Source organism: Equus przewalskii, chromosome 21, assembly GCF_037783145.1.
Source record: "Equus przewalskii isolate Varuska chromosome 21, EquPr2, whole genome shotgun sequence".
Taxonomy (NCBI): Eukaryota; Metazoa; Chordata; class Mammalia; order Perissodactyla; family Equidae; genus Equus; species Equus przewalskii.
In genome coordinates this window covers 41,283,521-41,301,169 of record NC_091851.1, presented here as the reverse complement: position 1 = coordinate 41,301,169, position 17,649 = coordinate 41,283,521, and the positions used below count along the sequence as shown (strand labels likewise).

General features: G+C 46.6%; 1 protein-coding gene across 6 annotated transcripts in view; it reads left to right on the top strand.

Annotated features, from left to right (window-relative positions):
- Positions 1-9,969: 9,969 nt before the first annotated feature.
- Positions 9,970-17,649, top strand: part of BCAS1 (brain enriched myelin associated protein 1) — a 105,795-nt gene continuing 98,115 nt past the window's right edge. For 4 of the 6 annotated variants that reach the window (XM_070589597.1, XM_070589595.1, XM_070589593.1 and 1 more), the window contains exons 1-2: positions 9,970-10,106; positions 10,480-10,633. The gene's annotated coding sequence lies outside the window, so the exon portion shown is untranslated. Of the gene's footprint in view, positions 10,377-10,459; positions 10,634-17,649 lie in introns of those variants that run through there. The other 2 variants (XM_070589594.1, XM_070589596.1) reach the window with 2 other exon arrangements.

The window sequence follows — 17,649 nt, the reverse complement described above, 5'->3', positions numbered from 1 at the left end:
ACTAGTTCAAAGAGCTGTGTCAGGATTAAAAAAATAGCACAGCGTAGGAATTGCTCAATCAGTAGCAGGTTGGCATAGTGGCTGGTAGGTGGAGTGACCCCAGTCGTAATCCAAATATTTTCAATTCCATTAATAAATGAGTAATAGTACACTCACAAATTACAGAATACTTACCAGTGGTGATAGAGAAGAAAATTTTACATTGTAAATAAAGTCAGCTTTAAATAACATTAAATCACCAACTGAGCAAGTGAAAATCTTCTTCCATGTGCAACTTTCTTTCAATTATGAGTTAACGCTTCTAACTGTGTGGAGGAGAAAGGCTGAGTTTGACACCAGAATTTCTTTAACATCTTTTAGCAGAGTGAGCAGGACTTAGGCGTGGCAACAGAATCTAGCTAGGCTGTAAGACCTCTCTTGACGTTTGTTACAGGTTTATCTTTTAATGTTACTTTTTAATTGTGACAATAATACTGGTTCTCCTTTAACCGTAGTCATATCCAATTTCCTTTTTAAATACATTAAATAAAATTTGAGCCAATTTAAAGAAAATCTGTAATAGTTTAGGTGGCATAGGAGTGGGGGGAAGGGCAAAACCCATAACTAAAGTTGGGAAAATCCTGCACTGGGAGAGAGAAAATATAAATATGGCCATACAGATAATGCTTAAATCCACCTATGAAAAACTTGCCACCCTGTTTCCCAAGTTTCTGTTTTAACCCAGCAGAGCAGCGCACCGTTTTGTTCTTCACGGATGGCTTCTCATTTTCTCAGCTCCAGTCCCTAGAGAGGCTGAGATAACCCAGACGTCTGAAGACTACATGGGCTGAGTGGGACATCTCCTTCTCCCGAGGGGGGGAACCATACTTACAGAGCCCAGCTTAAGACTTCTACCCCAGTGCGCCAGGAAGATGGACGGACACCACTTGGCAGCCTTGTCAAGACTCACAAACTCCTGTGTCTACAGCGGTCAGAAAGACCCAGAACACACCATTCACACGTTGGGGTAAACTCTCCATCCTAAAAGAGCTTGATACCTAGGCATTTTTTCAGAGTTTATGGGTTTGTTTTTTTATTTTTTTTAATTTTTATTTTTTTATATCATATTTCAAATTCTGTATACATTACATCATGTTCACCCTCACGTGTGAGCCTAATCACCCCTTTTGCTCCCCCCTCCCCCTTCCCCAATGGTAACCACCGTCCAATCTCCATGCTATGTTGTTTTTTTTTTTTTTGTCGTTTTTATCTTCTGCTTATGAGTGAGATCACATGGTATTTGACTTTCTCCCTCTGACTTATTTCACTCAGCATAATACCCTCAAGGTCCATCCATGTTGTCACAAATGGCCGGATTTCGTCATTTCTTATGGCTGAGTAGTAGTCCATGGTGTATAAATATCACAGCTTCTTTATCCATTCCTCCCTTGATGGGCACCTAGGTTGCTTCCAAGTCTTGGCTATTGTGTATAATGCCGCAATGAACATAGGGGTGCAAGTATCTTTATGCCTTTGTGTTTTCAAGTTCTTTGGATAAATACCCAGCAGTGGAATAGCTGGATCATATGGTAGATCTATCCTTAATTTTCTGAGGATACTCCATACTGCTTTCCATAGTGGCTGCACCAGTTTGCACTGCCACCAGCAGTGAACAAGGGTTCCCTTCTCTCCACACCCTCTCCAACATTTGTTGTTTCCTGGAAGAAAACATAGGCAGTACGCTCTATGACATTGGTCTGAGCAGCATATTTTCAAGTCCCATGTCTGACCGGGCAAGGGAAACAAAAGAAAAAATGAACAAATGGGACTACATCAAACTGAAAAGCTTCTGCACAGCAAAGGAAACCATCAACAAAACGAAAAGACAACCTAACAATTGGGAGAAGATATTTGCAAACCATACATCAGATAAGGGGTTAATATCCAAAATATACAAAGAACTCATACAGCTCAACAACAAAAAAACCAACAATCCAATTAGAAAATGGGCAAAAGATCTGAACAGAGATTTCTCCAAAGAAGATATACGGATGGCCAACAGGCAGATGAAAAGATGCTCAACATCATTAGCTATCAGGGAAGTGCAAATCAAAACTACAATGAGGTATCGCCTCACTCTGGTCAGAATGGCTGTAATCAACAAGACAGGAAACGACAAATGTTGGGTTTGTTTTTTTAAATAGTAGTTATATATTGGATGAAAAAATCATACTTGCTGTTTTAAACACAAACACACTTTTGCACACGAAGTATATCCAACAATATTTATATACATATGATATATAATACATGATATATTACATTAAACACATTGTATTAAATATGCAGCACATTAAATTATATTAAATATGTCACATGTGAAATATATGTAATTTCACCTTCACAAAGATGCTGTCACATTTTCATGGGGACATGGGGTCTCCTAGTCTTCTTTTTCGTACTTGTGATAGAAACTTGGGTATAAGAAACAGTTTATGGTTCTTTGAAGTTTACCCTAAGAAAAATGGCAGCAGAAGGGTGAGGATGAGTGGCAAATGATGCTGGGAGTCAGGGCCGGAGCGGGAGGGAGTGCTGGGGACCAAGGTGAACTGGAACATGAATGAGAAACACATCCCTTTAAAAGGCTCACCACTATCCAGGCCCAGTCAGCCGTCATGAGAGAATACTGCCAAGCTCTTTCATTTATTTACTTATTTATTTATTTATTTATTTATTTTGAGGAAGATTAGCCCTGAGCTAACATCTGCCGCCAATCCTCCTCTTTTTGCTGAGGAAGACTGGCCCGGAGCTCACATCCGTGCCCATCTTCCTCTATTTTATATGTGGGATGGCGGCCACAGCATGGCTTGACAGGCCGGCTGTAGGTCCAGGAGATGAATCAGCGAACCCCAGCTGAAGCAGACAGAGCGTGTGAACTTAACCGCTACAGCACCGGGCAGCTTCCAGACCCTTTTGTTTTTTAATGAGAAGTTAGAACTGTGAATTTTTATATGAGGTTCCCTCATTATTCAATGTTGGCAATTAACTCCTGCTTTTAAGAAATCCTGTTCATCTGACCACATCCTGGCAGATTAATCACTGCAATGTTGCCCCTCACTCCGCTTATCGTGACCTGTGCCTTGGTTGAGTCATGAGGACTGATCGGTAAGGAGCCTGCAAGCTGCAAGACGAAAAGGACCGGCTGTGACGCGTCAATTGTTTTGGCAGTTGACAAAGAATAAAGACAAATCTCCAATAAACATGTGACAACGTTTTCAACTTCATGTCACCAAGGGAAAAAAATTACAAGATGAAACACTGATGAGCGATCATGTTTTTTTACTAAGCAAATACAAAATAATCTTATAACTGCTAATGCTCAAATTTTATGCTGAGTACAAAGAAACTGTCCCTCTCACACTTGATTCGTTCATTCATCAGTGCATCCATCTGTGGAAATACAGAAGATAATCTTGAGTGATGGACACCCAGCCCCTGGCCTCATGGAAGGCCATTGAGTTGAGAGGAATTTAGCCATATGTATCAAATGCCTTTAAAACGTGATTCCCCTACCCTTTGATCCAACACTTTAACATCTGGGAAATGTTTCTAAAAGAAAAATCTAGGAAATGATTGCAATAATATTGCAGCAAGGATGTTCATGTCTGTGGTGTTCATAATAACAGAATATATCAAACACTTAAATGTACAACATGGCCAGGTTGTTAATTCATCTGGGGCACAACCATTCAAAGGAACACCCAGTCCTATTTTAAATGGCATATTTGGCATTGTATAAAATGGTAAAAAAAAAAAAAAGACATCTTGGCTTCAAAACAGTATTTCAGGATCAGTAATATATGTGTGATATTGATACGGAATGAGAGAAATACTGAGAGTATTTCTCAGAAATAGGATTATAGCTTATTATTTCTTTTATATGTTTGCTTCCTGAATGTTTTATAATGCATTTATTCCTTCTGTAATATAAAAATAAAGGGAGTACTTTTCAAATTTTGTTCTCTAGAACCCTTTACATTGTTAAAAATTATTGAAGACTCCAAAATGCTCTTCTTTATTTTTAAAATATTTATTTATAAATTTATTTTTAAAAAATAATAATAAACCAGTTCCATGTTAACAAAAATAACGTTTTTATGAAAAATTGCTTTTCCAATAATTTCCAACAGAACTATTTGGTTTGTTCCAAAATAGAAAGAAAGACAAAAATATGGCATGATTTTAAACTTTTGCAAATCTCTTTAATTTCTGCCATTGATGGAAGACAGCTGGATTCTCCTATCCGCTTCAGCATTCAATGTTCTAAGGTGCAGCCACTGGGAGACCTGAAAATCTCAGAGCCCTCTGTGTTCTTCCCTGCCTCTTGATCCTCTGGAATTTCCATCCTCCATCCTCCCAGCCTCCAGTCCTTCTCAATTTTCAGGTTTGAAGAGGCAGTGCATGCCCTACAAAGCTGTCACCAGACTCTCACCCATGTTTCTACCCCAGCAGTTCTCATCTGGGATGATTTTAGCCCCTAGGGGTCATTTGGCAAGGTCCAGGGACATTCTGGGTTGTCATAACTGGGGAAGTGCTACTGGCATCTAGTGAGTGGAGGCCAGAGGTGCTGCTAAACATTCTACCATGCACAGGCTGCTTCACAACAAAGAATGATCCAGTCCCAAATGTCAGTAGTGCAAAGGTGGAGAAACCCCGCTCTCCCTCAACCAACACAGGTGGCTTCTCTCTTTCCATGTTACTTGCTTCGTTCCTCACTGATATTGATAATAATAATAAACAGGAGCTGCCGCCTGCTGGGACGCATCCCCCGCGTGTACCAGGCAGTGGGTGAATATTTTATATACAGGAGGCATTCCACCCCCATTTGACAGTGAGGAAACTTAGTCCTGGGGGGTCTAAGGAACCTGCTGACATTCACATAGCAAGTCTGAGGCCAAACCGGGATCCAGCCCAAGCAGATCCTGTACTCTGTGTATTCAGCACGCCACGAGCCATTTAACAAGGGGGCGAGCACCAGCTTCCGGCTGGCATTCAGCTGAGCACCTAGGTTACAAATGTAAATAAGGTACTGTTTTTGTAATAAAAGAAGATGCATGGAAGCAGGGGAGATAAGATTACTCTCTTAATATGTGGCTGTGTCAAGGTCTTACTCATCCCCCTGGGCTCAGTGGTAGACGGTAACGGCAGGCAGCTCTGAGTGAACCCTTGCCAGGGGCCGGCAACTGGGCCTGGTTTCTTTCTTCACCTCATTGGATCCTCAAGACAATCCTCCGAGTAGACATTACTGCTCTATTTTAAGTGAGGACACGCAGTATGGCTGATTTCGCACAGCCTAGAAGAATGAGCCAGAATCCTTACTAGGGTCTGATGCTAGGCCCTGCTCTGAACCACTCTGCTAATCGTCAGCCCCTCCTAGAGGTCAACAAACAGCATTAAATGATAGACAGCACGGCTCTGGATCAGGGGGAAATGGCAGACGTGGCCTCCGCAGGTGACGGCAGTGTAAACCCCATTCCAGCTCCGGGGCAGGGCCTGGGGCGGATAAGAACCATGCTCCGAACTGAGGCCGGGCCTCCCCGGCCTGCTCTTTGCAAGGTGTTCTCACATTCCAGTCAGAGTCAGAGGGTTAGACTGTCTCCCTGGGGCAGGAAAAGGCCTCAGTGTAGTTCCTAAAATATTGCTTGAGTTACACATGTGACTCAAAGAGGCAGAGATGTCAAACAGATAAGCTCAGTCAAGTGGTCAACACAGCATAGTCTGCGTGTGGTTTCTAGATCACACGTGGGTTTGTTACTGTGCTTTCTTTCCCTTTAATTGTATGTATTTGGGTTTTTGTTTATTCGTGCTTGTACGCACATATCATCTTTTTACGTATGCATGCTGAAAACTCAGCTGATGAGAGTACAGGTCCTGAAGTCAGATCGTGTGGGTGTAAACCCCAACCCAACCACTTAGTGGCTGTGACATTTTACTAAGCATACTATGTGCCAGGCACTGTGCTAAGTATTTTCTGTGAATTATCTCATTTAATTCCCACAGCAACTCTATGACTTGGGTGCTGCCGATATCCCCATTTTACAGATGATACAACTAAAGTACAGAAAGGGCAAGACACTTAACCCAAGGTCACACAGCTAATCAGCTGCTGAAGCCAGGAATCTTTTTGAGATTGCTTGATTCCAGAGCCTGGGTTCCTACCCAAGGCTGGGCCCTGGGTTTAGCTTGGAGAGACTGACTCCAGCATCAGCTGATGGTTTGATTTGGGGCAGGACATTTGTCTTCTCTGAGCCTCTGTTTCCTCCCAACCCAAACAGACGCTTCTTGTGTATGGGATTGTCATAAGGAGTACATCGGAGAGTGTACAAGAAAGAGATCTGAAAGACGCCAAGCGATGGATGGGCACAAAAAGACAAAGGTGCACATTAGATTTACTGTCTCAGCCAAAGCAAGGTGGGCGTGCATGACCACACTCTAATGTCTGGGTCCTGCCCCGCCCTGGGCTCAGTGATCCAAAACACAGCTGACATTGGCTCCAAGTGAGTCACCTGCATGGAGGTAGAAGGAGGGCATGCAGGGTGGCTGGGGGAGGCCTGGAAAAGGCTGCTAGAGAGATTTCAGATTTCCTATTTCCAATGATTCTTTTTGGCACAGCGACCAGCTCCAGTTCAGGTTCCAGGGAAGCAGTCTGATAACAGGAGCTGACAACTTGGTGAGTTCGTCAATATTTGAAGAGGGGTGGAGATCATGAAGGGAGAGTAAGCGGTGAACCAAGTCAGGAGATGTGACGATGAACACCACCCAAAACATGTACGGCCGAGAGAAACTCTCCTCTTAGTGAGCGCCTGCCGTGTGGACTCTGGGAAGTAAGTCCTTCCACCAAGAAGTTCGCACTCCGGAGAACTCAGTGCTGCCTCCAGCCCGGGCCCTGAGCTTCGTTTCATGCTCTCTGTTCACCATCTTGAAATCTGTAATAATTTGACCTTTGAACTCGTGTTGTGAAAGTACAATCTGCTGGGACAACCTGTTAGAAGAGCCAAATCCAGAACGCTGACAGCACCAAATGCTGGCGAGGATGTGGGAGCAACAGCAGCTCTCGTCCAGTGCTGGCGGGGATGCAAAAGGGTCCAGCTGCTTTGGAAGGCAGTTTGGCAGCTTCTTACAAAACTAAACATACTCTTACCATACAATGCAGCGTTCACGCTTCTTGGTATTTACCCAAAGGAGTTGAAACTTTTATCCCACAAACACCTACAATGGATGTTTATAGCAGCTGTATTCATAATTGCCGAAACTTGGAAGCATCCGAGATATCCTCCAGTAGATGAATGGATAAATAAACTGGTACATCCAGACAATGGAATATTATTCAGTGCTAAAAAGAAATGAGCTATCAAGCCATGAAAAGACCTGGAGGAACCTTAAATGCATATTGCTAAGTGAAAGAAGCCAATCTGAAAAGCCTACATGCTGTAAGATCTCAACTCTATGACATCCTTCGAAAGGCTAAGCTGTGGGGACGGTCGCAAGATCAGTGATTGCTAGCTGTTAGGGGGAGGGAGGGACGAACAGGCGGAGAACAGAGGATCTTTAGGGCAGTGAAACTATTCTGTGTGATCCTCTAATGGCAGATGTAAGTCAGTGCACAGTAGTCCAAACCCATAGAATGGATGACCCCAAGAGTGAGCCCTAATGTCAACTAGGGACGTTGAAGGATTGTGATGTGTCCACTAGGTCCATTGATGTAAGAAGGGTACCATCTGGTGGGGGATGATGACAGTGGGGGAGGCCGTGCGTGTGTGGGAGCAGTATTTGGAGAGTTTCCACGCCTTCTTCTCAGTTTTGCTGTGAACTTAAGACTGCTCTAAAAAAGAAATCTTTAAAGAAAAATCTGATGGGACAATGAGGCACGTGCATGAGCAGAGGAGACACGTGCAATACACGTGTCCACTGCTCGTTGCTGCCCCGTTCACAGATAGCATTCATGACGCCCCACGGGCAGAGACTTCCAGGGGACCCACGATGGGTGGATGTTCACGTGAGTACAAAGTGAGTACAAGGTAATGTATTCCACCTACAACTGAGTTTGTAGGGGCCCTGACGGCCCTGGGAGGCCACGCTGTCCCTTCAAATGGGCAATCGCCTCAAGTGCAGAAAGAAGGCAACGCATCCTAGAAACATGAACAATACAAAAAGCTCATCACGTTCTCTCTCACTCCTGTTGCCTCCCTGGGATAGCCAATGTGCTGACAGTGATGCCAGAGAAAGGGAAACCTGGGGCAGCCATGGTTCTTTCCCTTCCACCCGCTCCTGATACATCAATAAACTGAAGGTAGAGAGTGCTGGTAGACGTGCAAGTATCTAGAAGGGAAATAAAAACCGGTGTTCATTTTGTACAGCGTTTACTGTATTTTAGTAAGAAGGAAATACACAGAGTTGTGTGAGGGGCGCTTCTGCACGAGTCAATCGCATTGAAAACTGGTGTTGCACAATACGAGGATAAATGGTAAAAATTGATGCTAATAATTTAAAATTTTAATTTTGCTTACTTAGAATGGCTTTGAATAGCAAATAAAATACATGGCAAGTAGAGAGAGAGAGACCATGGAAGAAAGACAAAGCTTTATGTTGTAGTGTCTTTCCCAGTACCTGTCCCTGCTTTTAGAACCAGGGCTTCGCATTTTCCCTTTGCACTGGGTCCTGCCAATCACGTAGCCGGCCCTGCCTCCACGGATGCTGCTGACTCAGTTAACACTGGATGGCAGGCTACAATATGCCTGAATAGCAGCTAAATGCCCTGCCTGAATGATGCTCCTTGATGGCCCAAGTCGCTCTTCTCCCTAAACCTCCTATTCTGCCTCTGTAAAATGCGTGCAAAAATCCTAATTACGGTGTGGCCATAACTGGGAAGGACGGATGCAAAATGCTTTGCAAAGAGCTAAATGCCATCCACATGGCAGTTATTGTCACAAATAATTAAGAGGGAGCCAGGCCAAACAGAAAGTGCTTGTCAACCTCCTCTGTGGCAGGGACATGGCCATCTCATACTGCAGGGTGCTGGGAGTCAGGGAGACAAAAGTTGGCATGAAATAAACACAAGGGTGCTCAGAGCCAGGGAGGGAGCAGAGACTTGGGGAGGCAGAGCGGCCGGCTCCCAGTCACGCAGCTGGTCTGTAAGCGTGGAAATCTGAACCCAGGGCCAGGGCCCAAGCTCCTGAACCTACAGGCCAGGCTGCCTCTAAGCTTGTGTTGGCATGGTGTGCGTGCATGACAGCTGCTTAATAACTGGGTTTTATTACATTTCTGATTTAAATGTACAGCACTAAGCAGGAACTGAGTTTACAGCCCTAATTATGATGCGTCTGATTGTGAATTCAGTATTTATTTAAATAGTATTTTTGTCCCTTAAATGTTGCTTCCTGAAAGGGGCCTTCTCTGGCTCTTGCTGTTTCTCTCTCTTAGCTGCCTTGGCTGTTCTTTCATAATGAGGCTCACACTCTGTGATGCTGTGTTTATTTGTGGGACTCCGTGTTCAATTACAATGAGCCCCAGGGAGGGTGGGGACAGAGTCTCTTTTCCTCACCTCACTAACTCAGGCCTGTATATAGCCTGGTCTCAATAAGTAGTCATGATGGGAACTTGGATAAACATATTAATGAATAAAGCCACAATAATTACGACTTTGCATTTCCCTGAACGTTTTCTCAAGAACACTGACTACTATAACTTAGCATGCTTCCCTTTTTGCATTGGCTATCAGGAAGCTCAAAGCCACATGTGTGAAGCCTTCGTAGCAAGTCTGTAGATCAACATTCACATTTATTGATGATCCTGGTCCCATTGATGTACCCACTCTTGTTTTTCTATCTTCCTTTGCTATTTTTGATTCGTGCTCTTATATGTCCTTGTGAGACACTTTAATAAATATCCTTGCTGAAATTAAATAAACTAAGCCGCCTGTCTCAAATTTCTAGTCTGGAGAGAAGAAGAATGCCCTTTCCAATGTCATGCTCAGTCTCCAGCGCAATAAGCGGCCCTTGGATTGCCTGCTATCCTGTGGCCAGAGCCCCTTGGGAGTGATGTTTATGTGACTGGGGGTCGTGCAGTGGGTGAGATGCTATTCCTTTCCAAATAGGTGGTTAGATGGCGGTGGAGCTGGTGTTCTGGCAGGAATGAAGGTGAAAGGCAGACAGAGCTGCAGAATCCTACAGAACGTGTTTTCCCTGCTCTGACCATCACCCATGGTTACTGGGGAAGGGAATTATGCGCCCAGGTCCACCGGGGCGGCCGCGGTGGGTGCGGGGCACTCGGCGGGATGTTTGGAGTGCCAGGGAGGCGATAGCGCGAGAGGAATCGGGTGCTGGGCTTTTCTTGGAGAGGTGAGGACAGTCCCTGAATCCAGGAAGAGAACCTGTTTCTGCCGCCGGTCAGGGGAGAGGAGGGCCCCACCCACGCTCTGTTTGCCCTGCTCTGTGTATTCAGTCAGCAGGCCCCAGACGAGGAAGCAAAGGGCAGGGAGATTGAGCTCGGTGGACAGCCTGGGACTGGCAGCACAGCTGGAGACACGGCACTTCCAGCAGGAGCAGCCGCAGGTGACACCAGGGGACTGAAGACACTCCCACCAGGGGCTCAACAGGTAACTGCTTCCCTATCCTTAAGGCACGGTGTGAGGGTTTGCTGTTTGTGGCAGGCAGTGAAATACAGCAAGTAGGGGTCAGAGAGGGTTGAGTCTGACTCCAGCTCTGCTAGGATTCACTGCATGGCCCGGGCATGTGTGAGCCTCAGTTCCACCATCTGTGAAGTGGACCCAGAGCTAGCCTTATTTAAAAGGGCCGTACAAGGATTAATGACAGTGTGTGCAGTGTCAGGGACAAAGCAACAGAAACAGTTCCTATTTGCGTCGAACCGTTGAGGGGTCGTTTCAAGTGTAAAACTTGGGGAAAAGGTAGCGGATGGAGGAGTATGCTCTGCGATTTGGGGACCACTGTCAGGACAAGAATGCCCCACAGGAAAGCCGATTTTGTGTCTGCACCTGGGAGCACGGTCTGAGGAAGGGGAGGAGACAGGGAGAAGGACGCCTCAAGTGCCTTTTGAGAATCTGGCTCTTTATTGTCTTATTTAACATTCAAAACGATCCTTGGAGGTGGGTACTGGATTCAAATCCTGGCTGCAGAAATTTGCATTGCCCTCTGAAACTCCAGTTCCTGCCTTGAATTGTCACAATGATTAGACGGTGGGTGCCCTGGAGCCAGTCTCGGCCCCACCAGGGGCAGGCTGGGTGCCCGGGGGCAGGTGACTTCACCCCTCTGGGCTTCAGGTTCCTCATCTGTAAAATGGGCATCATAATAGCACCGAGACCAAAGCGATGTCCGTGAGGCCTGAGAGAACTAACGTGCGTGAACACCTGTGCGCTTAATAAATAGCTGTTATTTTTGTCCTTGTCATCAATGCCGTTTTACAAGCAGGAGGATGAGGCTGGGGGCGGAGGTAGGAAGTTGTGGTCCTGGATTCAATCCAGGCCGGGACTTGGATTCATGACAGGAATGAGGTACGCAACTTGGGCACAGAATTTAAGAGACATCAAAAGCTCAGTCATCAAGATAGATTATATTTTGAGGCAATATTTAAAAATTTTAAAGGCAATGCCAATATATCCATGATGAACAAAATAACAAGTTAAGCAAAGATAGGATTAGTAACAGCATTAATTCTGGTTTTTTAAAATGTGTTAAAATATATTATTCATCTTGCTGGCTGTTTTCTGGCGCCTCCCTGAATTGTGCCCCGCGGGAGTCACGGCACCCTTGTCTGGGCGTCTGGGCCGGGCTCTGCTGTGATTGCGTGTTCGAGTCCTGGGGTGTATATATTGTGCTTTCTCCCCAAACAAAAGCCCAGAGGGAGGGCACCCAAAGCAGTTTTCAGTTTAAGGGAGAGCAGGGGAACAAGCCAACGTTCAAAATCACAGAGGATTCTTTTTCTGAAGAGTTCTGAACTCGGGAAGTGCTGTCTTTTTAGGAAAAGGGCGTGTGCTTCAGGAGAGCGATGGGTCCGTAAGAGCAGATCCCAGCTGGTTTCCGTGACAAGAAGTGCACAGGGAAAGGGATGGAAAAGAACTAGGGAAGGTCGACCACCCGACTCCACGCAGGCTCAGTGTTAAACGTTTGTTGATTGTCTCAGTGTCGGCAGCTTCTCCTGCTGCCCAGAGCTGGGCCGGGAAGCCGGGAAGGATTTGAGGACCCCTGTCACCTGGACCTGGGTTCAAACCCAGCTCCGCCTCTTCTCAGCCTTCTGACCTGGGGCCGGTCACTCTTCTTTATCCGTTTAATGAGCAGATGTGAATTGAGAATTCACTGTGTGCGAGCAGGACAGAAGGCCCCTGCCCTCGGGGAGTTACATTCTGGGGGTGGGGATTGCATCACCAAGCTGCAGTTTCTTTATCTGTGTAATGGGCTGCTGTAAGGAAAAAGACGGAAGCAATGGAAGTCAAGCGCCTGCCCCAGGGCCAGGACAAGGGAGGAGCAAGCGAGGCGCCTGGGGGCAAAATGCAGGGAGTCGCTCCCTCACAGGGGCCTAGTCTGCACCTGCCCAACCCTGAGAGGGATGCCTCCTTGCATGTGGCATCTGGGCGCTTCTCTTGCCTTACCCTCATCCTGGCCCTACCTGGCTCACAGTAAGTCTTGAGTTATGTTACCTGCTATCATTATTAGCTTAAGGATGTTCAGTGCAACACTAAGAATAAGACAGCGAGCTCTCAATCTTCTAGGAACATCAACCATTTATACAAACATAGCTGAGTATTCCAACAGCAAGGTATCAATTACCAAGCGTTCTTATAACACCCAGCACAATTTTGATGAAGGTGCCGCTTTCCCTGGACCCACACAGTCCACACAGGGTGCAGGGCTTGGAGAGCACAGCGAAGGCTGGCTTTCGGTCCTCATGTGCCCCCTTGTGCGGGAGGCAGCCTGCACCACTGCACAGGGCAGCCCTTGTGGTATCTGCCGTATTCCTAGCCCTGGGCTGGGGAACTCCGGGAGACGCAGGACTGCAGGACCTGGCAGAACAGGTCTGTTCTCTTTATCCCTATTGACCTTGCCTTCACAGCTGGGGGGCAGCTGGCTGGTTCTGCCGGGTGTGCCAGCCTGGCCATGTTGGCATTGCCCTCAACTGGGTGGCGAGCAGGGCCCAAAGTTTGCCTACATTCCATTGCATTGATCAAAGGTGTTTCTGTTTACTCAGTGACTAATTCTGTCACCATTCCACCCTTCGAGGACCTCCCCCTTACATTTGACAGTTGTTGAGCTGCCGGCTGGCCAGGTAGCCGCAGAAAAGCTCTTTCTCCAGGACAGTTTGAACTGTGTTTGCTGCCGATCTGTTCCCAGGCGGAGGGCTTACTGTTAACCTGTAACTAAAATGAGGCGATGGGAACACCAGTGATTGGAATGAAGGAGGAAGGGTTCGAGGGGAACTTCCAGAGTGGGCGATTCACTCCGGCACGGGAACCCGGAGCTGACGGGGTCAGAACATTAATAAGAGAAATAAATAGTTTAGTAAGAACTAACATTTTCTCATTTGACTGCTGCAAGCCCTTGTGCTAAATCCCTACAAAGATTAGCAATGACTCTTCAATTTGCATTCCTCACCCTAGAGCAGACCACGTTCCTTGACTAGTTATGGTTTTAATTTCTTACTGCAAAAGCAGATATACAATAAATATTTTCTATTCTATGTTGTATTACATGACATATAAAAATTTAGTAAAATATAGCATAACTTCTATGGCCAAGGAGACAGTAGAAGGTGAGAAAGGAGACAGTTAAGATTTGAAGTATGGCAGGAGGCCACCAAGGGTTGAGTCCTCCCACTCACTAGCAGAGGATGCGTATTAATCAGCTCGAGCTGCCATAACAAAAAGACCATAGACTGGGTGCCTTCAACAACAGCTCTTTATTTCCTCAGGATTCTGGAGGCCGGGAGGTTCCAGATCTAGGTCCTGGCCAATTGTGTTTCTGGGGAGAGCTCTCTCGCTGACTCGCAGTCGCTGCCCTCTCACTCTGTCCCCACGTGGTAGAGAGAGAAAGAGAGAGCTCTCGGTGTCTCCTCTTATAAGGGCACCAATCCTATCGGATCAGGGCCCCACCCTTACAGCCTCCTCTAACCTTAGTTACTTCCTTCGAGGCCGTATCCCCAAATACAATCCCACTTGGGGGAGGGCTTCAATATGTGAATTCGGAGGGGAACCACTTCCGTCCGTAGCACCATCTGAAGCTCCCTGGGCTCTGTTTCCGCATCTGTAAAATGGGTACAGTAAAAGTACCTTCCTCAGGAGGTTCTTATGAGGATGTGATGAGTTAACAGAGGAAAGCAGTTAGAGCAATGCCTGGCACAGAGCAGGCTCTGTAGAAATACGAGGTATAATTATTACAAAAGCATAGCACGTTTTATTCACCAATCACAGCAAGAGCTAATCTTTATTCCTCAGCTGCTGCACACCAGCCACTGGGCTAAACGTGGCATGGACCGCACCCTTTCCATCTTCACTGACGAGGATGGATCTGCAATGATCTTTCCTCCACCACTGGGCTAAACACGGCATGGACCACACCCTTTCCATCCTCACTGATGAGGCTGGATCTGCGATGGCCCTTCCTGCATCCCTCACCTCTGCAGACCAGGAGCTGAGGCTTATGCACACAGCTGTGCTGAGCCAGGACAGGAACCCAGGCGGGAGGGCTTGCTGTTTCACCCCCATGGACTCATCCTCCAACCAGCTCTTCAGAAACGTAGGTCCCTAGGGGTTACTGGGCTGTAAGCGTGAGGAGAAAACCATGAAGTCCAGCCCCTAGAGCAGGGGCCCTCAACCTCCACACTAGTGACATTGGGGCCAGATCGTTCTCTGTTGTGGGGCCGCCCTGTGCACTGCAGGATGTTTAGCAGCATCTCTGGCCTCCACCCACTGGATGCCAGTAGCATCCCCCGACCCTGAGTCGTGAACATCAAAAATGTCTCCAGACATTTCCAAATGTCCCTTGGGGGGCAAAATCGCCCCCAGTTTGAGAAACACTGCTCTCAAGTTATTATGAGTCAGAAATAGAGAGGAACATATTTCTAAAGAGAAATTTTCAACATAATAATGTGATTCATCAAGGAATATGACAGGATCTAAAATATGAAATATAAATTTATAGTCCTGAATAATTGGGACCAAGCCTCAGACATTATATACCTGTACCCGTATTTCTCACTACCACTCATGGGTGCTCACTCCGTGCCAGGCATGTGCCTCCCCCACTTCCTTCCCCACAATACCGTGATGGATGAAGACTCTTGGGTAAGTGCCACAACCTCTCTGTGCCTCAGTTTCTCATCAGTAAATTGAGAAAATAATGGTGTCTAACCCAAAGGGTTGTTTCAAGGACCAAGCAAAGTCAATATGCACAAATCAGAAGCACACAGCACACAGAAAACACTCCAAACACGTTATTACTGTCGTCATCATGCATACTGTCATTTTCCACAGGAAAAATGCGTTCAGAGGGCCCAGGGCCTCACAGTCATGCAATTGGTGGGGGCCTGGTTCCCTCCAGAGCTGCTTTGCTTGTGGGGAAAGTAGGGGCACCCAGACAAGGAGGAGAGCGTGATTGCTCCCCACTCCAACAGCCCTTCGCCCCCCTGGCGTGGGGCATTCCTGCTGACTGCCAGACGGCCCAGTGGAAGGCGAGGTGTCCAGGAGCAAGCACGCCCTGTGCACCCATTCTCGGGGAAGGAAAGCTGGAGACCCAGGAGGTTTCTCTTGATTTGCAGGCTGACAAAACAGAGGGTGCACAAAGGAGGGCCCTGAACGGTTGTGAACGTTTTCAGATGCCCGGCTGAGCTTGATTTGTGGGCCCTGAAGGCCAAGGCCCTTCCTCCATCAGAGAATTCTGAACCTGGGTCTCTGAGTCAGGGGAGGCAGCATCTCAGAAAGATCCCCGGCCCTGGGAATGCTTACTAACCCCGAAATATCGCAAACAGCAGCTCTCAGCCTCGCTGTCATGGAAAGCACCTAGAGATTTGAAAATATACCCGACAGTCTGATGGAATCGGTCAGGCTGGGGCCTGGGCTTAGGGATTTAAGTCTCCACAGATGATTCTCACTTGCAGTCTAGTTTGAGAACTGGTTTCCAGGACACATCCGGCAAGAGGAGAAGCAAAGGGACTGTCTTGTCTGAACAACCCCCAGGAAAAGACTTATCCCACCTTCTCAAAATGCTAGGACCTCATACACGAGTCCAATTTCGAAAACAAAACCCCTGCCATCTGGCACCTTGTGTTTAATGTCAGATAAGGGCATAAAAACAGAACAGCTAACACCATCAGTTCGTGAAAGAAAGGGCATTTTGACATCACCTTCAAATTTTGTTTTCTCAAAATAAAAGCTAGCTCTCTCAAATAGGTGTTTTACTGGATGAAAAATTCCTTATCTGATTTGTTTCTCTCGTTTGTCAGAGACTGGAGAAAACATCACCCACAGAATTATCGTCTGAACCTCCTTGCGCCTCAGTTTTGCCATCTGTTAAATGGAGATAAAGAGTCCTTGCCTCACAGAGTCCTTGAGTCAGCTTATAGGGTGATCAGCGCATCCTGGTTTGCCCAGGACTTTCCTGGTTTTAACATAAAAGTCTTCCTTCCAGAACCCCCTCACTCCAGGGACAGCCTGGACAGATGGTCACCATCATGGTATTTTCCACATGTGCCTGATGAGGAGAATCACCTGTGCATTTGCTAAAAATACAGATCCAGGGCCACAGTCCGGACTTTTGAGTGACAGGATTGTGGGAATCGGAAGTCCTGCCAGTTTCCTCAGTTGATTCTCACTATCAGGCAACTTTGGTGGAAACGGAATGAAAATATCAACAATGGTAATGATGATGATCCTAATCATGGCTGACACTCGCACATACTCATCGTGTGCCAGGCACTCTGCAGGGCAGCTTGCATATATTAATTTGTCCAATGCTCACAACACTCTCTTAAGGTGGGTGCTGTTATCATTCCCATTTTCCAGAAGAGGAAACTGAGGCCCGAGGCTCAGGGTCACTCATTCTGTATGTGGCCCAGCAGGGAGCAAACCCGGCGTGTATCTTGCGAGCTCACGCTCTTGTGCTGTGTTCTGCACCGCTCTCAACCTGGATGCTCACCCTGGGCTGGCACGTGGCGAGCGCTCCGTACGCGGCAGACGTGATTAGCATGATTGTTTTCTTAGTTGGACTATCTTTTGGGCACTAAAAGACTTGCCCTTCTGTTGCCAACTTTTAACAGAAGGTTTCATTGTTAAACATAAAAGCGTTGCCTTTGACCTCTCCAGACGTTTTGACGTTGCTCCGCAGGCTGAATATAGTCATTGCTGCTGCTACTCATGTTGGCCAATAGGTGGCAGTCACCTTCTGTTTTTGTCCCATGTAAATCCTGCTCTTCGCAAAACTGGAAGGAAGGGCAGGAGCAATTTCACGACACGCACGTTATAACTGCTGGTGGAAAGCAATGCAATCTGAATCCAGGTCATCGCTCCAAAAGAGCGCGAGTGGAATCTCCTTCTTTCAGTCCACCTGGCCCTGAATTTGCCAAAAGGCTCCTTAAAATGTGCAACGATCAGAAAAAGTTTCTCTCCTG